Source organism: Misgurnus anguillicaudatus, chromosome 22, assembly GCF_027580225.2.
Source record: "Misgurnus anguillicaudatus chromosome 22, ASM2758022v2, whole genome shotgun sequence".
NCBI lineage: Eukaryota > Metazoa > Chordata > Actinopteri > Cypriniformes > Cobitidae > Misgurnus > Misgurnus anguillicaudatus.
This window is the reverse complement of record NC_073358.2, coordinates 41710712-41738064: the sequence shown is the minus strand read 5'-3', so window position 1 is coordinate 41738064 and position 27353 is coordinate 41710712. Positions and strand designations below refer to the sequence as shown.

Genomic DNA, 27353 nt, shown 5'->3' with positions numbered 1-27353 from the left:
TCTGTAACCTTTTTCAGGCTAGTAGGGACTTCTTAATGCATAGAGAGGAGGAGTAGGGACCCCAGTACATATATCAAATTAGGATTGTGTTTATTATTATTTATAATACATACTTGGTTATTATGGTTACGTTACAAAAAGACTAAAATAATATTTTTATTAACATTTTAATTTAACTTGTGGGAAAGTTATGCTTTTCATTTTAAGTTTTAATTTTTTATTATTAGCATATTAATAAATTTTTGTTTAATGCCCACTTTAATTTTTTCAAAAAATATTATTTTGCCTTCAAACAATATTTGGAGGACCCTTAGTAATACTACCACGGACCCCCAAGGCTCCCCTGACCCCCTGTTATAGACTTTATTATAGGCTTTGTTTTGTACAAAGAATACAACAAACTCACACAGAATCAGGCATCACATTCACTAAACACTGTAAAATTTCAAGAATGTAACAATGAACTATAGCAAAGTTTAATATTTGCTTGTTTATTATCCACTGTTTTGACCAAAGTAGTATTACACCAATAAAACACTGTTATGTTCTGTAATTTTACGAAATATCCCTGCCTTAAAGGCACATGTTAGGCAAAATCCACTTTTACAAGGTGTTTGGACATACATGTGTTTTGGCAGTGTGAACACAACAACCCTACAATAAAATATTCCCCCCTTTTCATTTTAATACCCATTAATCTCATTAGACATGCTGTTTTGATTCTTACGTAAATGTGACATCACACTGATAAAGCCCCACCCATTGACTGGTTAATTTTACCCAAAAACTTTTCGAAATGTTTGTTAGGGCCAAAAAGAGACTATTGTCCCAGACTGTATTCACAAGAATCAGATCTATCATTAACCTACTCACCCAAGTAGGGGCATTTTGGACATGCTACTGTATAACAAATGATCTGTGGGGTATTTTGAGCTAAAACTTCACAAGCACATTCTAGGCATACCTAAGACTCCTGAAAATGGGCTTATGTGCCCCATTAAACTGTTGCCATGTTTAAAACTGTTTTTTGTTTGGGTGGCTCATAAAGCGATAAAGTTTGTTGAAGTTATTAAAGTGGGCAAGTGCCGATAACGTTGGTTTTTTTTCAGTATAACTGTGCATTCACACCAGACGCAGGAGAGGCATCAAAAACGTGCTGTGATGGACGCTTGAACATATTGAGTTTACTCGCTTCATTCCCATATGAAAGCCATACATGAAATTCTAGTCATTCGAGACATTTACGCAGAATTTCGCGTCATGGGAGGGGCTTCTTCGCTCACTTCCGGTAATCACGTCACTGCTAGAGCAAGGTCCTGATTGGTTAACGCACACAAATATCCGCCAAAGCTCATTTGTTACGCATTAATCTCGCTGCGTCATTTGCGCTTAGCATGCTGCTGGATGCTATTCGCGTCTTTGAATTGATTTAACATGTAAAGTTCTTGTTCATTTTTTTCTTGCAAGATTTAGCAACATGAGTAAGTAAAAGCTTGTACATCTTTCTCTGAAATTTTGCAAACAGAAGAAACACATGTCCTTAATGCACATTTAAATAAGGTTTTGGGTAGATAGACGTCGGCCGTACATGTTCTGAAATCAACTGGAACTGTTTTGATATCCTCAACTGGAGTCTGTGCACATCATGTATTATGCAAATTTTAGTAAAATCTGCCAGACCTGAATGCCCAAAATCTGCAGACTGGCGCAGACTTTCTGCAAAGTTCCAAATCGGAGCGAAATTCACAACATTAATTACACAACAACGTTTGCGTTAAATTAAGAGAACTGTGTGTATGAGGTGCTTTTTGAAAGACAAATCAAGAGGAAATAATGAATACTTCCTGTCTCTCTGAGTTCCTTTTACTTCTGTTCCATGCTATTTACATATACTCTATTTCCCTCCATTGCAATCTATTGTTACACAAAATGTGCTCCAAGCTATTCTGTTTCATTTCATTAAACCAAGTGCCATTCCTACTCATTAACTTCCATTTTCATTCCATTCGATTTCATCCCGTCGGTGAAAGTTGATCTCACATTGCCACCATTGTGTCTCGTAACCGCATCCAACATCCTGATTGGAGTGAATATTGGCCGATCCCCAGACTCTGGTGGCCCTGTGTACGGCCACCCTCTCGGGTTCACACACACCTACAAAGCCCATTCTTTGAGCCAACGGAAGAGTTCACCATTGAACAAGCCCGGGTCTGCCATTCCCACTGGGTAATTATTGCTTGCTACAAGCCTCCTGACATGCTGAATCTTATCTCAAGCCCACTTTAAGTTATCCATTATTCTCTTTCTAAGGGTCCTCTGTCTTCCACTCACACAATCAGTTCTTCATTATGCCAGGTCACATTCAGTAACCAAACTAGGCTTTCGAGCCAGTCCCAATGTTGTGAAGGGTATCTGTTAAAGACAGTTAAAATAGTCACAGATAAACCATTTGAATTAGTGAGCGATTCAACATCACAGATGTTTTGTAATTCACAATGATTGTCAGAGCTGTTAAAGAAAATTTTCTCCAGCATTTGCTGAACTACATAAAATTAGGTGACTGCATATTCGCTTTTTAATCTCAGTCCTCCTTAAACTGTAATTTACTGATTACTGTCATCACCCTTAAATATCCATGATGATGTGGCTTTTTTGAAAACAAAGGATGCTGTCAGCAAAAAAGTTTCATTCACTCTGAATCATTTCCTTTACCTTACTTTTGTCAGTGGGCGAGACTCACGAACACTAAAAACCCTTAAATAAACCATTCAAAATCAAGGCTAAAACACCTTTTCTCCAAGTGTCCTTGTGACAAACGGTAAAAGAACTGTGATAAAAGCCATCTGCAGGTTTCTGTAATGAAAAGCAGACCAACACATCGACCTCGAATATGCCCGTGACATTCATGTGCACCATAGAAGTGTGGTTGTCAGAGCAAACCCTTTTCATCTTAGTAATAAAGATAAAGGCCTGGCTAGTGTCCTATTCATGTTCCTTTATCATTATTTACTAATACCATACACCAGTATACTATGTACACTATACAGTATACTATACCTTGTTTTCCAAACTCAAAAATATTCATTATAAAACGGCTCGTTCTGGTTCTTCATTCTGATTGGTTGAAACGCGTTCTAAGCCGTGATAAAATACCCCGGTAAACCCACGGTTCAGACCGCATCACAAGTATCACTGCGCCACTGTTGCTGCGTATTGATTTATGAAAATAAACACCACAGTCTTTAATCATTTTTTAAATTTTCTACCTTTGCACAATTATGGCGATATCCAGATAAATGTCAATAAAACATTTCATCAATAAAGAGAAAACGTTATCTGAAGTTTTTTTGTGTCTTATTGATATTTCCGCTATTATCCACTAGAGGGCAATCTTACCCAACTTAAACACTGAGGCATTCACTCGACACAACAGCGTTGTGGTGGATTTAGCGTGTGTTTTGATCAGGCTCTGAATCTGATCTCTAAGTTCCTCACAAAAATGGAATTATCTCCGCATTTAGCTGAAAATTTGAGAGGTGATAACTGATAAGACAACAAATGAAGGTAGGATGAAACGTTTTTTGATGTTGTTGGAAAGCGGATGGACTGTTCTTTCATTTGATATCTTATGTTTATTTAAAGAAGATCATTTTTCTGTAAGGCATTCAACTAAAACTGGGTGGCAACTTAAAAAAAACGCTGACGGGGAAAAAGTTAAGCATGCTTACAAACATATTTGATCATCACTTCAACAGTTGCACGATATAAATGTTAATGTATAAATTAGATGAATGTTGATATATAAAAATAAACACCACAGTCTTTAATCATATTTTCATTGTGCCTTTGCTGCGTCTCTGTTGTTTGTGAACTGCGCTCTGTTGCAGCCACACTTGATTCTGAGGAACTACTTTGTTTGGCGGAAGAGTACTATTTGTACTTATATAATTACAACTTATTTGTGTTTTATTTTATAAAATCCCGCTAACGTTATGCATATGAAGTAACCGTTTTATAAACGCAATAAACCCCTCGAAGCGTTGGGCCACCAGTGCATTTTATAACAGCCAAGGGGGTTTAGGCACTCCGCTTCGCGTCGTGCCTAACAACGCCCCCTAGCTGTCATAAAATGCACCGGCAACCCACTGCTTCTTGGGGTTTACCGCTTTATTGTATAATAGAGGGTATGAACGTGACGTCACCTTCGGTGAAAATGACTGCGGTTACGCCCACTGAGTGGCAAAAGACAGAGCGGCAGCATTTGTGTACTGTGAAATCAGTGAAAACACGGGGAAAACGCGTCTAAATGGGAAAAAGTTGTTGGACGATAGACTTTACTAACATATTTAACAAGAATTCGGTGCTATCGTTTTACAGACTGCCAAAAAACACCGAAAGGAAAAGTAAATGGATCGTTCATGCCAAGTTTTTGTTTTACATTTAATATTTAAGTAGGTTACATTAACGTACTTTTACTCAAGTAAAATTACACAATTTTAATGTAATTAGGTATTAAATAAATTTTAATATGCAATATTAAAGAATACACAGTATGATTCTATGCTTTAGAATGTAGTGATAACATTTTTCCCAGGACAAACACCCTAATAAAGCACAGATGCTTGGAAAATGTAGCTAATTTAACTAAGTATTGTCCACCTCTGCTAGCAAGTCCAACTAAATTCAATTTAAGCTGATAATAGTCAGTTTTACTGGCATTTTCGCGCAGCCACTATGAAAACCAGCCATTTTGTTGAACGTTTGCCACTCAACAGGTGACCACTCAGGAGTGGAAAAGTGACGTCAATGCATACTCTCTATATCAAGTTAACATCAAGTGCTATGTATTTATGTGCAAAGTATTTATTCGCTGTGTTATCCAAAAACAGGCATTATGATATTTTTAAATAATTGATTATGTGGTATTTATCATGATGTAAAATTGCTCAAACCGTGATACATTTTGGTCAGTAGGTTTCACTTTAAAGATGGCATACTAGTCTCCTCACAGAGTGCTCTACCAAAGTCATTTATCACACTGACCTCAGGTTGATCATCCATGCAGTAAATAATCAGTCATGGCTTAGATCTGTGAAAAGCTGACAAAACTGAGACACAGATGCATAGATTTAGTCACTATGCATAGATACATCATTCGACCGCTTCACATATGAAGATGTAGTCCAGTTGATAAATGGTCCAGTTACAGACATCATTCACTTTTTTCCAGAAAACCACAACATTGCGCAGTCTCTGGTTCATAAACTCTGCAGATTTATATTATATATGTATATAACTTTTAAATTGTCTAACCTTTCACACAGGTAAGAATGTGTTGTTTTTGTATTATCTTAATATTAAAGGTTTTTAAACTATAGTAACTTTTAATGTGCAGTTAGCAAACACATTTGAAGTGAAAAGTGAAGTGAAAGTGAGAAGAATGCAACCCATACTCGAAATATGACCTCTGCATTTAACCCACCCCACCCCAGTGAGTAGTAAACACTTATCCCAGTGCCCGGGGAGCAATTAGGGTTAGGTTCCTTGCTCAAGGGCACCACAGTCACAACCCACCAGTCATGAGACTTGAACGTGCAACTCCCCGGTTACAAGCCCGCCTCTCTAACCACTAGGCTACAACTGACCCCTTATGAATTTGTCTTGGTGTATCATGTAAGTGCAAAAAATATAATGTTAGGGCCTACAACATGGCCCTGTCCCGACTCCCACATGGCACACTCCGGACTTGTGGTCCTCTTCAGAGTCCACACTTTGATGACATCATGTAGTGCAGACTTTAGGGACCCCTGATGCGAGTTCACTTGGTTGAACCGGAGTCGTATTTTGGGACAGACTCGAGCGTCAAGCTGGAAATAGGAAGAGAAGTTGCCCGTCAGTGTGAACTCCTCCCCCTCGTCGTCTGATTGGTCTGATTGCTCTTTCGCAAGGACTTCTGAGTTGGTAAAGTGCGCCAAGCCTGCTGCAGTGTGGGCTTCACCAAAGACCGCATCAAGAGGGCAAAGGGGGCGCTGATGAGCACACTTCGAAGCGTAAAAATGACAGATGGGACAGCCTACGGACTCGTAGACTAAGCAAGCATTCGCAATTTAAACCCAAGAGACCGAAAGTCCACATGAAATGTGCCTATGATTGCGGACAGTCAGCTTGCTCTCGAGTGTTCATAGACCATCGTGGCAGGGTTGCCAGATTTGCGCAACAAAACCACACACATGGCCATAAATCTAGCCCACTTACTATAGCCCAAATAACAAAACTTTATTTTTATGAATAAAATAATCTTACATTAATATTGACAGCCGATAACAGCAAATTATGCATACACAAATATTGTTTTTATTAGGGCTGTCAAAAGATTAATCGCGATTAATCGCATCCAAAATAAAAGTTTGTGTTAACATAACCAATGTGTGTGTACAGTGTATAATTATTATTTATATATAAAAACACACCCAATTATGTATATATTTAAGAAAAATTTATTATATTTATATATAAAATATTTATATTCATATATAATATAAATTATATAAATGTATATACAGTATTTAAATGCAAATATTTCTTAAATATATACCTGAATGTGTCTGTATTTATATATACATAATATTTAGACACAGTACACACACATATGTTAAACAAACACAAACTTTTATTTTGGATGCGATTAATCGCGATTAATCTTTTGACAGCCCTAGTTTTTATATATGTGTTAACATATGTTTTTATGAATAATTGTACTTTTTCAAAAACAATGCTAATGTAGGAATCCAGACCAATATAGCTGCACAGACCGTTCATTGTATACAGTATGTTTAAGGATGCCGACAAAAAAATAAAACCTTGCTCTCTTCATTCAAAGCCCACATCTGTCCAGAAAGCGATTACTTGAGTATTATTTACTGGAAAAGACCAGTGTTTTTGGTAATCCAGTACTAATCTGAGAATCTGACTGGAATGTATGTGTATTTTCTACCCAGTCTCACAAAGTTTCGTGATATAGTAACATATTTTTTTATTCTTTTTTCGTGCTATTATCACGAATTTTCGTGTTTTTTCGTGATCGTATAACGAATTCCTGTTTTCGTGTGATTATCACGTATTGGTTACTCAACTGCTTTTTCCTATTTTCAAACCATTGTCGCTTCGGTTTAGGGTTAGATTTGGTGCTTGCATTAGAATGTCACTTTATATATTGGTTTATACTATTTTTTCTGATTTATTTATTTATTTATGTCGCCTGGCGTTAGGGTTAGAGTTGGGTTTGGTTAGGGATATCATTTTATGTAAATCTAACCCTAAACCGAAGCGACAATGGTAAGAAAATAGGACAAAACAGTTGAGTAACCAATATGTGATAATAGCACGAAAAAAGAATAAAAAAATATGTGACTATACAACGAAATTTCGTGAGACTGGGCTGGTATTTTCTATATCTGAACAAGGCTTTACATGTAAAGACTTTAACTCAGTTGTTTTCAATTTCCATTAAATTTTTTATCGATTCTGTTTATTAATGTTCAACAATCTTTTAAACTAAAAAGGATTCATCAAAGAAACATTTCAAATGAGGTTGCAGTTTTCAAACACTCATATTTTCAATCAGGGCATGTAGAAAGTGGCAAGCTTTAATTAAAAGCATAGTGAAGTTATTAAATTCTGTGCAAGAATTTCTAAAAAGTTAAAACTCTGTGCCAAGTATTAACAGCAGATATTATGCTTACACTGCACGACTACACATCCTTTGCCAGGCTAGCATTTTACTAAAAACATTACTTGCAGCGATTCTTAGCCCGACTTAAAGAGCTTAGTCTTGGATGACTCGACCTCATGCTGTGAGTCAGTAAAAGGTCAAGCAAAGCTTCACATAACTCAGGGTTGGTTATTATAATATATCATATGTTTAGCCAACAGTTTTACCTTGGTACAAAAAAAATCTCACACTGAACTATCTCTAGTAGCTGCACATTTGTATGCAGGCCAAGACTCACATCTGCAACCATGCAATCAACTTCAGCTCTGCCAAGGTCAGAACAGAGTTCAGAGATAGACAGAATGTCTTCACCTCATACACTCAACACACTGATAATAGGAAATTAAGCACATGGTCATAAATGTAGCAGTGAAAGCATTAAAAGGCTAAATCAAGGAGAAACATCACTGAACTGGGAATTGTCAAGAGATGAATATTATGATTGATTTTAAATGCTGTTGGAACACAAACTCAATACTATTAGGAATTTAAAAAACGCTGTGCAGGGTTTAATACCATACTTGACCGAATCTCTCAGAACATCAAGATTTTTGTTTGTCAGATGCTCTATATACAAAAACAAATCCAACTTTAATAAGCACGCAGAACCATTTGCAAAGCTTAAAGGGACACTTTTTAAAAAATAGGCTCATTTTTCAGCTCTCCTAGAGTTAAACATTTGATTCTTACCATTTTGGAATCCATTGAGCCAATCTCCGGGTCTGGCGGTACCACTTTTAGCATAGCTTAGCATAATCCATTGAATCTGATTACACCACTAGCATCGCACTCAAAAATTACCAAAACTTTTTGATGTTTTTCCTATTTAAAACTTGACTCTTCTGTAGTTACATTGTGTACTAAATGTGTACTAAAGAGGGCCTATTTTTGGGCGCTGCATAATATTGCGCCTGTTGCAGCCATGTTACGGCAGCAAAGTTCATGATTATTACTGCAGAATGAGAATATAGTTCCTAGCCATATTGGCCTAGAAAATCATATTCTTTTATTTTCCATCGGTCTTAGTACACGATGTAATTAGAGAAGAGTCAAATTTTAAATAGGAAAAATACCGAAAATCTTTGGTCATTTTAGAGTGCGATGCTAATGGTCTACTCAGATTCAATGAATTGTGCTAAGCTATGCTAGAGATCGGCTGAATGGATTCCAAAACGGTGGGAATCGGGTGTTTAACTCTAGGGGAGCTGGAAAATTGGCATATTTTCAAAAAAAAGTGGAGTGTCCCTTTAATATTTCTATACAGTATGAGAATGAAAATGAGATATTAACCAAAAGCTTTCGGAACGTATTATACATTCATCAGAAACTTTCGCTTCAGATCCACTTAATCCTGGCCTTAGACCATTCAAAAATATTTATTAGAGTCTAATAAAAAAATACTACTTTCAAGAAAACATGTCAAAGGCGCACTTAGAGGGTTTTGCATCTGAGCTCTTATGTACGTATTTGATTTTATCTATCGATCAACCATATTGATTTTATGTGACCTTGCCTGTCACAACCCAGCTAAAGTCATTTTAGTGATTTACGAATAAAATATATGTAAAGAACATTCTGTGAAAATATAACCTTGATAATATCTGGTCTAAAGGTGCAGTGTGTAAATTCTAGCGGCATCTAGTGGTGACGCTGCGAATTGCAACCAACGTCTCAGTCCACGCTTTTAAAACACATAGAGAAGCTACGGTAGCCGCCACAGAACAAACATGTCATCGTCGGAGACAACTTAGTAAAAATAAAGTTTGTCCGTTAAGGGCTTCTGTAGGAACATGGCGGCACAAAATGGCGACCTCCTTCTAAGGGGGCCCTCGGTGTATGTGTATAAAAACGTCTCATTCTAAGGTAATAAAAATATAACGGTTCATTATGAAAGGTCTTTAGTTATGTATATTATATTGCATTTCTCTCAAGAGATCCTCCTAAAAGTTACACACTGCACCTTTAATATTAACTGAGTAAGCTCATGTCAAAGATTAAAATCAATTTTAAATCAACTTTATAAATCTGTCGGTATACAACATCACCTACATTATCTCTGTTTGCATGGATAGAAACTACTTAACCTGAGCACAACTGATTTAAATCACACACTTTATGTCCACACAAAATATGCCATTCATTATAATTCTATCATTTTAAAATTAAATGATATGCATAATATGATTTAAAATTGGATGAATGAATTCACTTGTCCCTTGCTGAGACAAAGCAGGACTGTTGTGACCCTGTTTGTTCCACATTTTTCTACGGACACATGGATAATGTTCAATGACATCTAATGTGCACTCAACAGTTACAACCCCCAGGAAATAGTTGATTGATTTACTTTATCTGAGTGTTGAATTCTAGTTTACGACCTTGTTACTAACATATTCACCAGTGGATTTCAACAGCACAGTATAATACGACAGATGTCAAACGTACTTATATCTTTCATGAGCGCTTTTCTGTAAGGCAGTTTAGTGCTAAACTGGTTACAAACTACACTATCTCTCAAGCAGTAAACATCAACATTTTCTCATTTGCAGCATGAATAAACTTTCAGAAGAAAACTCACTGATTTTAATAACTAAATGCATTTATCTTAATAGATTTTATCTATGCAGTATAAGCGCTAGATTGAAACCCAAAATGAAGCACCCAGTAGGTCATAAACATCACTGATTTTGTCTGTGAAATGATACATGACTAATGTGAAACAGACCCTAATAAATCTGATGCTTCGTGCACGTCCGATAACAAGTCACATGGATCACAGCCTCGGATCATCAGAGTTATGTTCCTCTCAGATACACAGACTTATTAATCTCACCCCACTGATCAGATAACAAACCCAACCCAGTGCACTCTGAGCCTGTCACAAACAAATAGATTTACTCAACAGAGCATTGCAGATTGTTTGTTTAAAACCACCAATAAACTAAATTGTACATCTACAAATCTAAACTCAAAACAGCATTACAAATTAGAGACGAGGAAAGATGTGCCCATGTAAGGCACCAATGTGTTTGTTTATTTAAAGAGCAACTATTGTTCGATTTACGATTTTACATTTCCTTTGGTGTGTAAGTGTGTATCAGTACATGTTAACGATATGCAAAAGGTACAAACCCCAAAGTTAATGATGACATGAGTTCCAATGCAAATCTATTTTCTTGGACTACAACAAACACGTGGATTGTAGGCAACAGTTTACTTCCTAGGGTTTGGTGATGTAAAAGACCGACATTATCATAATTCCTCTCATTTCGGACTCACAGCCTGTAAATCAACTAGGGATGACCGTTTAACCGTTGACCGAAGGTAAGAAATTATGACCGATTAACATTATCAGTTAAAATAAAAAATATTTGTTAATACATGGTGCGTGTCGTCGTGAGCCGACAGACATTTCGCCACTTTTCTATCTTTAATTTGTGAATGTCCTGTAAATGACACAAATGATTGCTGCCCTGACGGTCTGATAAAGTAATCATTTGTATGAGAAATAATTTGTATGCGTGTTTGGAAGCTGAACGGAGACACGCGCGTGTCCGCGCAAGATGACGCGGTCCGTCTTGCGCACATCCGGACAGACGTTCGCTGATAGCCTCTGACCCTAACCATAAACATCTAGCTCTTTTTGGACAAACGGAGAAAGACGACGCAAAACCAAAACTTTCTGAAAAGCATCCTGCTTTAGAAATGACCACTGTGGTAGACGAAACGGAGACAATCTGCCCTTTGGATATTAATCAGTGTTGGGCAAGTTACTGAAAATTAGTAATTAGTTACAGTTACTAGTTACTTTTTTTAAAAGTAATTGAGTTACTCTACCAGTTAGGCTACTGTATATGAAAAGTAATTAGTTACTAGGGAAAGTAACTTTTAAGTTACTTTTATGTCTGCTTTTTAAATGTAAATATGAACAGTACTGAACAGTCAAACAATAAAATGATATGGATGGGTTATTTTACACATAAGACTCTAATATATCACATACTGTAGGAGCCTATTTTGCTTTAGATTCAACCTTTGAATATTTTTGTTAGAAATTATCTTAATATGTAAGCTTAGTTTATTTATGTATATCATTTAGATCATTTAGACAAATATTCTGTGTGTTTACATTGAAAATATATAGTGTGTTAAAATTGTGTATTGGCTCTTTAAGAATTTGGAGACAATTGTGTCAACATGTCATATTTTCTAAAATAAATTATCTTTTTTCTGATTCCATATTTATTTGAATAAGCCAGAAACGTCTCTGATGTGTCCTGCGGACAGGCGCGGTACGCGTGCAGCAGCTGACGCAAATTATGGGTCCTCCGAAGGTTAGACCGTCTCATTTCAGTTCTCTTCGCGAACTTCTGAGGCTTCCACCTTGAAAGACCGAGTGCTCACCTTTTTAGGTTGCATGCTTAGCAGGGCGCGGCCATGGAATTAGGACACAGCTTGTGAAGCTTGCGGCGGTAGTGCGCTCTTTGGTCATATATTGTTTGTATATGTTTTCTGTTGGATTTAAATGATACACAGGATTAAAGGAAGATATTTAATCAGAAAACGGAGTACGTGGATTGTTTTGTCGGATACGGAGCGAGTGAAACTGAAACTAAATGCGCACCCGCACATACTATGGAGTTTTAACACATTTTAACAGTTGTACAGTGCAGTGTGAATATTTTTCTGGAAACAACAATCGCGGATCGTTCTCTTCCATAAAGGCCGTTGTAAACATCTAAGATATATATTAACATTTCTCAGATTTATTGCTTTTGTGGACTACAAATGCAAGTTAATGTCATAATGGGATTGCTTGGCAAAGATAATTTACAAACATGAGACCGGATGGATTATGACTTCCGCACAATTTTTAAACAAAGGTATGTTGTCCCGTTTAGAGTTTTTATGTTCATTCTATATGCACTGTCAGCCATGATGAAGTTTAATGATTCATTGCGCCGCCCACCACGGTCATACGACGTTAAATCAGAAATGTCTTGTCTGTAAGTGTTATTTTTTTACAAAATAGAGTAACGCGAGTAACAAACTCATTTAAATTTCAGTAATTGTAATTGCGTTACTTGATTTAAAAAAAATACTTCGTTACATACTCGTTACTGATAAAAGTAGTGGAATTACAGTAACGCGTTACTTTGTAACGCTTTACTCCCATCACTGATATTAATTCACTAGACCGATCCCGTGCTTTTTAATAAGGTAATGTTGCGTGAATATCTGATAATGTATGAATCCTGGTTCTGTTGTTGGTCTGTGGCTGCTGTTTGCACGTTCAAATTAAATGTTTTGTTTTTACTAGTTCACAGACAACCGTCAACTGTATTTTTACTCAATGACAATTTCATATTAAAATCTTATCAGTTAACGGTTAATGTTCCGTTTAGAAGCTACGGTTGTCGGTCGGGAAAATTAACTGATATGAGCATCCCTAAAATCAACTCCTGTTAGCAATGCATTGTGAGCGAATCCTTTAAACTAGGGATGGGCATTTTCCAGTAATTTACTATTCGAATATTTAAGCTCATAAAGAACGAATATTCGAATATTTGTTTATTTAAATTATGTTAATTAAGACATGCGTCTTTCGTATTTTTCATTTTGTCATAATTTCACAGAAGGCTTATAATTAGGAAATATCCACAACAAGCTAAAGTTATAATATGTATGTATGTATTTTTAAGTTGAAAACATTGTAAAAAATATGTATTTTTTTTACATTCTTTTTAAAAAATATCCTACAGAAAAAAAGGCGTTAAAACCCCATGCGGAGCGAAGTCTGAGTCAGTCAAACCCTTAGTTTCAAGTCGGTCGTTAGTATGAATTCATTACTGTTTGATCTTACATACATTATATTATACCAAATATTATACACCAACCCCAAATCTAAGCGAAGTTTGAGGACTTGCGAAGTTTAAAGTTTGAGGACTTGACAAAGTAGGCTATCATCATTTAAACCCTTAAACAGACTCCAAATTATAGACCGGAGCAAACGAAAAAACACATCTACATAACCAACTGCTCAGTCGCCATTTAAATATCTTCTCAGTTTAGTTTGACATGTATTTGTGAATAAAGAAAACCGTATTTATCCTACCTGCTTCGGTGAAAGCCCGTTCTGACTAGATACAATAATGCCGGTGCTGCGGAGAAAACTCTTCCTCGTGATGATGTTTATCCGATAAAAACAACAGACGGATTGAACAAGATTGAATATCTGTGTTTAACATTATTTTACAAATAACGTAAGCTGGCTCGATACATTATTGTTGACTGTGCAACCTTGCTAACGTTAGCTTAATTTTACAACATTTTACAAAGACGGAGCTTTGCTTTAAACTGCCATGTGCAGTTATCCGGTTCATTTTCGAAAGAGCACCGCATATAATAAATGTTCTCCGTTTCATTTCGTTCTCCGTGTCTGTCTCGTTATTAACAAAATAAAGTAGACTTTATAACAGAAAGCTTACAAATCTCTCATGATGTGTTGATGCGGGCGGCGGAGAAGCACGTTTAATAACACGTGAGCCCTCACTAAACCAGCCAGTGGCCAAATACGGCGCGGCGCACAAAACCGGAGATTAAAGGAAAAACTTAAATTCGTCTGCAACCTGCATTGCCAAACAATAAGAAATACATACGAATTAATGTTCATGTATATCTTACATTTAAGTCTGTAAAAGACAGTATAGATGAAGTGAAAAAGCATTAAATAAGTCGTAACCATTTGGTGGCACATTAAAAACAAACAAACATTCGAATAGCATTTTTTAAATTCGAATTATTATTGCAGATCGAATATTCGAATATTCGAATATCCGTGCCCATCCCTACTTTAAACATGGTAAGGAGCGTCACTTTTCCGGCTGCTGGGACACCGCGCTTTTTAAATCAATGCGTTTGAGGAAGGCAGCATATCTGGGGCTACGGTATGTTGAGAATAATGTGTTTTTAACTATAAACCACGCAAACACGTTGTATTATACCAAATACACAAAATAACGTTGTTTTTTAGCAATGAAATAGGTGCACTTTAACTAAAGCTGTTGTCATTCATTACCTCTTTCTGTTTTACATTTGCTAGTTTGGCTTTGTTCTTTCAATCGTAAGAAATACCTTCTGAGACAACAGTCATTTCAGGGATGACACATTAACAGAGAGCTCAATTACATTATAGATGTGTTTTAGCACTTAGGGTGGTAAGAGGAAAGGCTTTAGGAGAAACTAAAGGAGATGAGAAAGGCTTTTCAAAACCATCTCAAATTTCAGATAGACCACTTTGAAAACAATTCTCCATATGATTCTGGAAATATGGCGATGGTTAAAAGCAAGAAAAATACTTGCTTTCTTTAATTAAGTACTTCGCTTTAGACACCTTATTGTCTTCAAGCTGTCAGATATTCTTGCACTGTACTGGGATGTTTTAACCCATAGTTTTTGAAAAATATGGACAAACCCAACCATTGGTTTAATTTAACCTCAAAAAAGTCCTCATTTGACCCAACCATGCGTGTAAGTGTAAATGTGACAGGCCAGCTCTCTAGTTAAGGACTCTTTATGTTATCCAATAAGTCTGAAGCTCTGCCTGATGGGCAAAAGTGGGGCTTGTGAATATTTAATACCAATGGTGAGTTCACAAGACACAAATAGTCCAATTGCTCTTCTTGAACATTCCAGAGCTTGAGGAATTCAGCGCCTGATGATAAAGACTCTTAAAGAAAGGCAGAGATCACGCGATGCAGCACTGCTGTCAAAACACTGATCCCGTTTCAAAAACAAAAACGTATATTCTGTCATTACGGATCAAATTATGTATGTATTGGAATGGAGTGTGTCAAAGGTTGAAAGTAGCTGGACATCCTTTTTACTTTATTTGAAACGTAGAGTCTCTACTGGCAACAATCTCTCGGCTAAGACAGATGCTGAATGGATGATGGTTGTTATTTACATAATTACATAACTACATAAAGAACCTTTAACCTATAAGAACCTTTTGTTGCACAAAGGTTCTTTGTGGTGGAAAAGTCTTCGACGGACTTTATATGTGGTAAAAATGAAGTGGATCTTTAAAAAATAATGTTGATTGAGAGATTCTTCAGGGAAATAAAAATGGTTTTTCTATGGCATAGCAGTGATTTTTTTATTGGGATGTTTGCAGGGTCCAAAGGTTTGAAACCAGATTAAAAAATAGGATTTAAAATACAATTTTGTCTTTTTAGGAATTTTGACTGTCGAAAATTTCAAACAAAGCAACAAAATATATTTATAGGTTGATCATTGTTATTTATTTTATAGTTGTTTGTTTATTTTTTATTTTTAGTCACATTTATTTTAAGCGCTTTTGAAAACATTCTCAAATCAAGTTGCAATTACTTAATAAGTTTTATCTAAAAATCCATTTGAGTTTAAGTAAATGTTGCCAGAGCAAACATTACCAAACAATATTATATTTACATTTTGGCAGACGCCTTCAGCCAAAGCTACAGTGAATTCAATGTATTCACCACTTATATCAGTAAGTCTGTTTCTTTGGGACGAACCCACGACCTTTGGTTTGCTAACGCATTATCAGTTGAGAGATAAATGAGGTAAACATAAAAGCATTTACAAGTTATCTGAGACTTTTGGATGTCACTTTAAAAAGCTTGATTTAAAATCTTGAACGCTAAAGCATCCGTGTAGCGTAGCCTCTCTGTAATACTGAACTCTGTTAAGAGACTCAAATTTGGCCTTATAGCATCATTCTCAATATCATTAGCTTACTGTACATTCTTCTCGTCCGATAGACATAAACTGGCCGCTTACCTTCAGTAAAATCTGTCTGGCACAAACTGCAGAATCACTTAAACCGAATCCAAAGTCAAAACGTTCTGCTCTTCTCTTCCCATCCACCGCGGCATGTCAATTGAACAACAACACGGCGCGCAATAAACGCGTCTGTAAATGATTGTCTAGTTGATGATTTGCTCAGTGATCAGTTTTCCATGCCTGGCTGACTTTCCTGATCCCCGTTATTCCCGACGAGTCCGCTCCGCATTCACAGCTGCCGCAGAATCCGCACGCGCTGCCTTTTACAGCGTCGCGCGCTCAGAATCGCACGACGGGGACGCATAGTACCCGCTATTTGACTACTCTCCTTCACGGGCATTGATTCGGGTCAGAGAGGAGGTGTCGTGTTTTTTGATGCTGTCAGGAGAGCTGTCTGTCTGTTCTCACATCCTCGATAAGCGGCGCGTGTCTGACATCCCTGCGGTTCGCAGCAACAGCCGTGCGTCAGTGCGCGTGCACGCAGAACGACAGCACTGCCTATGCAGACACCACAGCACGACACACATCATTATACAAATGAATAATAAAAACTGTTTCTGGAATAGTGTGTTCTCACATAAGGAACATTTCTTTATTATGTTTCAGAGTCAAGGTTCTAGAAAAGGTTTTTTACAGGGATGCCATGGAAGAACTGTTTTTGGATCCTCAAAGAACCTTTTAGTCAAAAGTTCTTAAAAAATGTGTTTTGCTTTTAGTCTACAGGACCTTTTCCCACAACTAAGACAGTTTTGTGCAGCAGAACCATATGGGACAAAGAAGTTTTAAGGAACCTTAATTTCTGAGAGTGAATTATAAACATTCCATCTGATTTGATTCATATGCTGTACCATGGACATAAATGACATCTCTGATCATCTGGGTTGTTGAAAATTGTTGAGAAAAGTAGCCTATATTGTTTTTCTGAGGGATCAGACGTCATCCAATGAAAAATTACCTTTACAACCAAATTTCGGCCTTTCTGTGTGGAATTTGCATGGTTTACTCCAGATACTCCAGTTTACTACATGCCAAAAACATGCAGGTTAGGTAAATTGGAGATGCCAAATTGCCCCTATCCCAACATTTGCGTGGATCAAAAATTGTGTATGGATTAACTAGTTCTGGCCATATATATATAGCCATAGATGCTGGAATGGTGTCAAGAATAATATCACGCAAATACGTGACTATTTCACGTATGGACCAACGTGAAAATGTCACGTTTTGCCGGTTTTGAACGTGAGCATGTCACGTTTTCTGTTTGTGTCACTTTCACGTTTTGGTTACTCAACTTTTTTGTCCTAGGTTGCAACAAGCAAACAACTCAATTTTAACACCCTGGCAACCTTAAAAAGTTACAGGTAACACCCATAAAAAGATAGATTGTCATCTAAAATGTATTTTTTTTCTTAGTTTTTTTTTTTTTTTAAGTTTTTTTTTTCATGTTAAATATACTGCAATACACTTTATCATTTACTATAGTATTAGTAAACTGTAGACACTATAGTGTTTTTGAACCTGTTTATGATGCCTCAAACCCCCTCACTACAGTTATACTACACAAAACTACTTTTTAAATTTACATAGTGTAGTAAAATTATAATATACTAGAGTATACTACAATTTACTGTGGTAAATATAAAGTAGGCCTGTACTACGGTATATCAAATCACTATAGTTAAAACAGTATTCTACAGTATTAATTAACATATAGTGTTGCAATTAATAATATACTACAGTATACTACAATTTACTGTGGTAAATACTAAAGTACATCACAGTATTTTCTGCATTTTATCAAATCACTATACAGTATACTGCCCTACAAAGCGAAAGCGCAGTAACTACGCATTTGGTCAAAATTGAGTTAAGGGTTAAAATGGGCTTTGTGAGATCTGTTGTGTCTTGTGACAAAGTCTCCTGGTTAAATTTTGTCCCATTTCAGAGAAATATGTGTGCCAAAATTGCAGTAACATGTTTGACTGGCTGGTGTAAAAAACTTTAAAGCCATTTTTCTCAGTTTCAGTGTTTGCGTAGATACTGCACTTAGCCTTTGGAGGGCAGTATAGTTATAACAAAATAATACACTGTACATTAACATATAGTGTAGTAATTACTAATATAGGCTACTACAGTATACTACAATTTACTGTGGTAAATATATTAAGTATACTACGGTATATCAAATCACTAGTTAAAACGGTATTCTACAGTATTAATTAACAAAGTGTAGTAATTACTTATATACTACAGTATACTACAATTTACAGTGGTAAATATAAAGTATACTATGGTATATCAAATCACTACAGTTAAAACAATATTCTCTAGTATTAATTTACATATAGTGTAGTAATTACTAATATACTACAGTATACTACAGTTTACTATGGTAAATTTAAAGTATACTACGGTATATCAAATCACTATAGTTAAAACGGTATTCTACAGTATTAATTAACATAAATTACTAATATACTACAAGATACTACAATTTACTGTGGTAAATATAAAGTATACTATGGTATATCAAATCACTACAGTTAAAACAGTATGTTATAGTATTAATTAACATATAGTGTAGTAATTACTAATATACTACAGTATACTACAGTTTACTATGGTAAATTTAAAGTATACTACAGTATATAAAATCACTATAGTTAAAACAGTATTCTATAGTATTAATTAACATAAAGTGTAGTAATTACTAATATACTACAGTATACTACAATTTACTGTGGTAAATATAAAGTATACTATGGTATATCAAATCACTACAGTTAAAACAATATTCTCTAGTATTAATTTACATATAGTGTAGTAATTACTAATATACTACAGTATACTACAGTTTACTATGGTAAATTTAAAGTATACTACAGTATATCAAATCACTACAGTTAAAACAGTATTCTATAGTATTAATTAACATATAGTGTAATAATTACTAATATACTACAGTATACTACAGTTTACTATGGTAAATTTAAAGTATACTACAGTATATCAAATCACTACAGTTAAAACAGTATTCTATAGTATTAATTAACATATAGTGTAGTAATTACTAATATACTACAGTATACTACAGTTTACTATGGTAAATTTAAAGTATACTACGGTACATCAAATCACAATAGTTAAAACGGTATTTTACAGTATTAATTAACATAGTGTAGAAATTACTAATATACTACAGGATACTACAATTTACTGTGGTAAATATAAAGTATACTATGGTATATCAAATCAATACAGTTAAAACAGTATTTTATAGTATTAATTAACATATAGTGTAGTTATTACTAATATACTACAGTATACTACAATTTACTGTGGTAAATATAAAGTGTACTACGGTATATCAAATCACTATAGTTAAAAGAGTATTCTACAGCATTAATTAACATATAGTGTAGTCATTACTAATATACTACAGTATACTACAATTTACTATGGTAAGTATAAAGTATAGTACGGTATATTAAATCACTATAGTTAAAACGGTATTCTACAATATTAATTAGCATATAGTGTAGTAATTACTAATATACAACAGTATACTACAGTTTACTATGGTAAATATAAAGTATACTACAGTATATCAAATCACTAGTTAAAACAGTATTCTACAGTATTAATTAACATAAAGTGTAGTAATTTCTAATATACTACAGTATACTACAATTTACTATGGTAAATACTAAAGTACATCACAGTATTTTCTGCAGTTTATCAAACAAAATAGTTAAAACAAAATACTACACTGTACATTAACATATATTGCAGTAATTACTATAATATACTACAATTTACTATAGTTAATACCAAAGTACCCTACAATATTTACTACAGTTTATCAAATCACTATTAAAACAGAATTTTACACTATAAATTAATATATAGCGTAGTAATTACTATAATAAACTACAGTAAACTACAATTTACTATAGTAAATACCACACTACAGTAGTTTTACAACAGTTTATCAAATCAGTAGTTAAAACAGTTTCCTGTAGTTTACTGTAGTAAATATTAAAGTATTCTCTAAGAGTTTTTACTTTTTGTGGAGTATGTAAAAACCTTGAAGCTATTGGGAAATGGCGGATTGGCTCACTGTAAAGGATTTTATGGTGCTTTTCATATCCTATCACTATGCACACAAATTGCAAATGAAGGCAGAGAGATGCAGTTCAAGTTTACGTCACAATATGCAAAAATTTGGACCATTCTTTTAGCATCCATCATGTCAATTCAGTCATCCATCTCTTCGTCTATTCAAACCGAGGCTCTTTCAGTTCTGTGTTGATATTTCACATGCTTACTGTTCCCGTGCCAGCTCACTGAAATAAATGCAACTTTCTGAACTCAGACTGATCTCATCCTTCTGGAGGCATTTCTTGCCCACAGACCCCGACTCGAAGGGGAATACAGAGAGCTTCATCTCACGCCCCTGTACTGAATAAAGCTTCTGTCTGGTTTATCCATTTATGCACTGTACTGCATGTCTTATTTCAGTGGGTGTCTTCGGATTGGCAATTCAGACAACAATGCCAGTTTCACATTCAGAAAAGCTAAACATGATATTTGAAGAGTTTAAAATGCATGAATTTAAATAAGCATTGAATGTGGTAAAAAATAACATTCCTGCTCTTGTTTTCAAATGCACCATTTATGCCAAACGGCTATTTCTTTTGTAATGGAGTGATTAATGCTGATCAGACCTTTAACTTCAAAGCGTCTTCCTGAAATATGACCCCTCTGAACTGTGTGTTGAATCACATCACATTTTACATAACAGCAGCTGGGTGGGTGGGTATTGGTAAGATCGGTCACTCCAGTGTGTTGGACTCAGGCCCTATGTGCTGTCAGTTCTGATCATTCTCTTGCACTTTTACTGCTTGGAAAAAATGAATCCAACCTGCAGGCCGATGCTGGGGTCTCTCTCTTTCTGCTTCAATCCTAATATTCATGCTGGGCCAGACAGAGACCTTTCACTACCTGCTAACCATGCCGAACAGCTTTACTGTGAAGCCACTGGCTTGTTGCTCAGACATGTGAAATTGCATTACCTCTAAACGTGTTCTGAATGGAAACGTTTCTTTTCCAAATTCGCAGCTTGGGTATTTTTGTTGAAAAATGAATGTGTGTGTAGATGGTCGATTTAGGCTCAGAATTGATGGGAACTCAAATTGTCACAGATTTAAACAATTAAAGTTAAGGAAGATCAGCTTTGATTTACATTAGATGTTATTTAGTATGGAGCTATGTGACCCTGTCTGTGAAAACCAGACTAAAGTCTAAAAATCAAATTCTGAGATTTGGAGCATAAAGTTTGATTTCAACCACTAATTTCCCTATGGTTTCAATCTTTGACATCACCATACTCAGTCAGTACTAAATATATCAAGGTTAAATTGTCACATAATGCTCTTTACATCATGCTGGATGAGTTTTTTGGACAAAAAAAGAGTAAATCACAAAGAATTTACTTAAGATGGGGTTTCACAGACAGGGTCACATGTTATTGTGGATATAAGTTGTAGTTTAATCAATAGCGACCTAGCTAAAGTACTTTTTTGTACATAAAATCTTCCTACATAATGTAAAGAACATTATTTGAAAATATTACCTTGATTATCTTTAATCAAAGATTGACTGAGATCAAACTTTGATGTTCCTAGAATCTCATAAAAGTTCGATTTTTAGACTTCAACCAGGATTGGTCTTGGATAAAGATAATTAGAAATGTTTATATTAAAATGTCAAACTTTGTAATATTGAGAACAAAGAGATCTCATTTTTTATTTTCCAATCAAATAGAATAGTGTCATTAATTACTTTTTTACCGAGCCCCTAAGGTGACATTGGAGTAAAAAATCTAAAGTTTCGTTTCATGTGCTCACATGAAACTTTCATGTGCTCACGAGAAACTTTCATGCGCTCATGCGAAACTATCAGTGACGTTCATGAATCTATCGCATGCGCACGTAAAACTATCGCATGCACACGTGAAAGTGAAAGTTAGATTCACGTGCGCATGCGATAGTTTAGTGTGCGCATGCGGCACTTTCATGTGCGCACGGGGCACTTTCATGTACGCACGCGGATATTGCATGTGCGCAAGCGGAACTTTCACGTGTGCACGCGAAACTAAACGCAATAGTTTCACGTGCGCATGTGAAACTATACTTTATTTAATTTTTGCTCCATGTCCCCTTAGGGGCTCCTTACTTTTTAAAGGATATCTCACCCGGAACTTTAGCGTGCACTCGTGAATCTATCGATAGTTTCACGTGCACATGCGATAGTTTTGCGTGCACATGCGATAGATTCATGAGCGCACGCTAATGTTCCAGGTGAACTATCCTTTAAAAAGTACGGAGCCCCTAAGGGGACACGCGAAACTAAACTTTATTTAATTTTTGCTCCATGTCCCCTTAGGGGCTCCTTACTTTTTAAAGGATAGTTCACCTGGAACTTTCGAGTGCGCTCATGAATCTATTGATAGTTTCACGTGCGCATGCGATAGTTTTGCGTGCACATGCGATAGATTCATGAGCGCACGCAAATGTTCCGGGTGAACTATCCTTTAAAAAGTACGGAGCCCCTAAGGGGACACGCGAAACTAAACTTTATTTAATTTTTGCTCCATGTCCCCTTAGGGGCTCCGTACTTTTTAAAGGATAGTTCACCCAAAAATTAAACTTCTGTGATCATTTACTCATCCTCATGTTGTTCTTAACCTGTATGAGTTTTTTTTTCATTTTGATGAACACAAAAGCAGATATTTTGATAAATGGTAAGCACACAACTGATTGCAACCATTGACTTCCACATTAGGAAAAAATATTATGGGAGTATTGTGATAAGATATTTTGATAAATCATGGTAAGCACACAGTTGACGGTACCCATTGAATTCCATCTTAATTTTTATTTCTACTATTTAAGTCAATTGTTACAATCAGCTGTGTGCTTACCATCATTTATCAAAATATCTTATTTTATGTTCATCAGAAAAAAAAAATTCATACAGGTTTAGAACAACACAAAGATAAGAAAATTATGACAGGGTGAACTATCCCTTTAATTTACTGTAATAAAAATCTCTTTAGGAGAAATCCACAATAGATCACGACTGTGGCCTACAGCTTATAATAACAGTGACGTCTTTGTAATGCTGCCTACCATTAGCTCCGTATGTCTGCATGTGTGCATATCACACTTAAGGAACTCGGGCGCAACCAAATCAACACTAATTGTTATTTTCAAGTTCAAATTTCCAAAAGAACTGACACAACAAATTCTGATTATATGATTTTGGCAAATAGTTAATGTGAAGAGCGTAGACAAAGATATTTATTATTATCAAGATGCGTCACTGGTATAGTTTTGAATGGTGGAGTTAACAATGGTCAGTATGGCCGCTCTAGTCTCACTTCTAGTAAATAGAGTCAATTGTCAACCGTCTGGCAGAATGCCTTTTTAGCAAGAACTGGAGGTGTTGCAAATCGGCGACACAGTGACACAACTTAGATAAAAAGACTTAGATGTAGGTTGAACATTGACTGGATTCCAGGGTTTATAATCTAAATATGAGATTTAATATGTTATGGCCCAAACCAGTAAGGGTTTCAGCCAAATAGTAATTTAAAGTGTATAATCGGGAAGAGTTAGTACAGGGACAAAAGAGACACGGACAACACCGTATGACAAAATACAAGGTAATTTATTGTATACAGGTGAAATTAAAGTGTACTGTGAAAAGATGAAAGAAGGGCTAAATGCATTTACAATATTTAAATATGACAATAGACACCAAAAAAAAGAAGGGACGCGTGCGGAGCCAAACAAACCCACAAAACAAAACAGATACTACCTATAAGTAGAATCCCTCTTAACTATACCTACAAAAGAAAGAAACAAAGGTTTTCAGCGTCAGGGATGCCTTACCTAAACTATACTAACAAAAAAAATCATACATGTGTGCAATGTCCCTGATAGCAATAGAAATAGCAAAGCTTGCAGAAATAATAACTCAAATGAATGACAAACTGGCAACGAAAATGTAGAATGCTAAGTAAAAAATTACTTTAGCTGGGTTTTTACAGGCAGGGTCACATATGTTTTCATTAATTATAAATATCTGGGGGGGGACTTACCCTCCATTCCCCATCCTGAAATGTTTCTAGATGGCATATCTGAGCATCTGGCCACAGTCTACATTTTCTCTCTAACTAATACATGTAGTCATATATAAGCCCATTACACCTTAATGTAACAATTAGATTAATGCAAACATATTTTGGGGCTACATATTTGTCTGTCATAAAAATTAGTGCAACTTCATCCCAAATTTGAACATCTACGTTCAACATTGAACTCATTGTCATCGAATGACTCTTTTTGTATTGTGAATGTTCTTTTAGAGAAAGTTGTATTTCCAAAAATATTCAATATATTATATATATTTAGAATATTTATATATATATATATATATATATATATATATATATATATATATATATATATATATATATATATATATATATATATATATTTCATGAAATTAGATTAAATATAGTAGTGCATCACTCATGAGAACAGGAAGAATAATGGCGCCATTATGTTGATTAAAAAGTAATGTTTTAATATAACTGAGTGACGTCAGAGACTCAAAAGGAAGAACCGGGACATTTTATCGAAATAGCAACCAACATTTATCACGGACAGCAAAGTCTGTTTGAATGAATTATTTAGCTTGGTCCTCGCAGAAAACTACAGAAATATAGGATGTGAATTATTGAGGGTACATGCAAAATTAATTAGCAGTCTGATGAATAAATAATGAGATTATCTTAAAACTCTCGCCTGTAATCTGCAACTTTATCCCCTGCTATCAGGAGAAATGTCTCTGTATTAGAGAGGGGTTCAATTATTGGGTTTAATTGTGGACATTTTAGAAGTGTTCTGCGCAATGAATTAAAATCAAATCTATATGTCCTGATCAGGAGAAATCGGCCGTTTAGGGCTATTTATTTATCAATAAGGGATCCTTTCCTTGCCTCATTCTGTTATTTACAGTAAACATTCTTTCTCTCTAGATATCACTCATTTACTGATGATTGAAAATACCTCAGAGGACTCTTGTTGCTTCACAACACGTATTTAAATAATATTGGGTATATTTCAGACACAAATTGACCAGTTATTATTAGCTCTAAACATAAAGTTAAAGAATCAATTTTGCATGTCACTATAGACTGGATACTTTTAATTTCTCTCTTTTTCCTTTAGATTCAATAAAACTTAAAACGTTGTAACAAAAACTTTGCCTTACATTTACATTTAGGCGTTTAGCAGAAGCTTTTATCTAAGGTTTAGTTTCAATACAGATGCTTTCTTATGGGAATGGAGCAAATAAATACATTTCCCCCAAGCCATGACCTACTACAACAAACACCAGTCCCTCAAAATATAACAATGCTTACAGATTGGTTTTCATGGTCAGTGAGGCTTATTTCCAAAAATAAGATCTCCTACCCTACAAAAATATTCCTTAGCTTTTAGGCAACCTTTAGAAAAATATTAAATATACTAAAGTGAAATTTGGGGTTGTGTGGTTGTATAACAGCTTTTTTAGGAATAAAAAATTGATTAATCATATATTATTATTTAACAGATTTAAACTAAGGCTGACGAAATGCAAAAAAATTTTAATGTTAATGCAAGACTTCATATATGACATCTGACTTGCTGTTTACTTTCTGTTTGTTGTGTGTGAAAGTTGCTGCTGAGCATCTCTCAGGGAACATCGAAAATTCCCTCTGATGTAAGATTCACACACTCTTTCTCAAGCCCCTATTTCATCTCTTTAAAATTTTATCAGCTGTCCAGCAGACATCTGAGGAAAAACTTTACTGCTCTGAACTCAATCTAACAAGAAGGTACTGTATCTCTGCAGTCTTTCTTTACATTTACAACTCCATCAACTTTACATTAATTGCAGCAGAATTAAAAAAATAAACACATGATTTACAAAACATCATCATATTAACCAAATGACAAACCTAATCAAACATAAACAGTCTAAGTTTACAATCTACAATGAAAAATGATAAAGTGTTATTCTCAATAAAATTCACTTTTTTAAGTATATTATTAAAATACAATAATATTATGATATAAAAGTGTGTTGTATTATACAGTACATTTGTATAATACAACATTAAAAGAATTGTATTTATTAGCAGAGTTCCTGTGAATTAAAAAGGTCAGAAAGCAAGTTATATAATCATGTCTGAAAATCATTGCATGTCATTGAATACATAACATGTATAGGAAGTGACATCATTAGCACAACACACACACTGATATAACAGGACTATTCTTTCATAAGACTGCGGCAAACAGTAAGCTTGCTGCCAACATCATTATTCAAAGTAGAAGGGAAATGCAAAAAAATTACACAAGTTTAATTAGCTGACTACAGAAGAACAGCACTCAGCTAAAATTATATAAGCAGTAGAGTCACACAACAGAAATATGCAGATTTTAGGTAAGCTTTATGTTAGGGAAACAGAACCTGGTTTAAAGCTTCAATCCATGGCTTTTTTGATTAAAAATAAACCAAAATGGTCTAATCAGGGTTCCCACGGGTCCTTGAAATCCTTGAAAGTTTGTGAATTTGGGGGGGGGGTTCAAGGCCCTGGGAAGTTTTTGAAAATATACATACATAGATACAGGTCATT

General features: G+C 35.2%; 1 protein-coding gene across 1 annotated transcript in view; it reads right to left on the bottom strand.

The window, feature by feature from the left end:
- LOC129439868 (sialate:O-sulfotransferase 2) overlaps positions 1-17077 on the bottom strand; it is a 72003-nt gene extending 54926 nt beyond the window's left edge. Inside the window, exon 1 of the mRNA XM_055198727.2 lies at positions 16595-17077. The gene's annotated coding sequence lies outside the window, so the exon portion shown is untranslated. The remainder of the gene's footprint in view (positions 1-16594) is intronic.
- Between the last annotated feature and the right edge of the window lie 10276 nt (positions 17078-27353).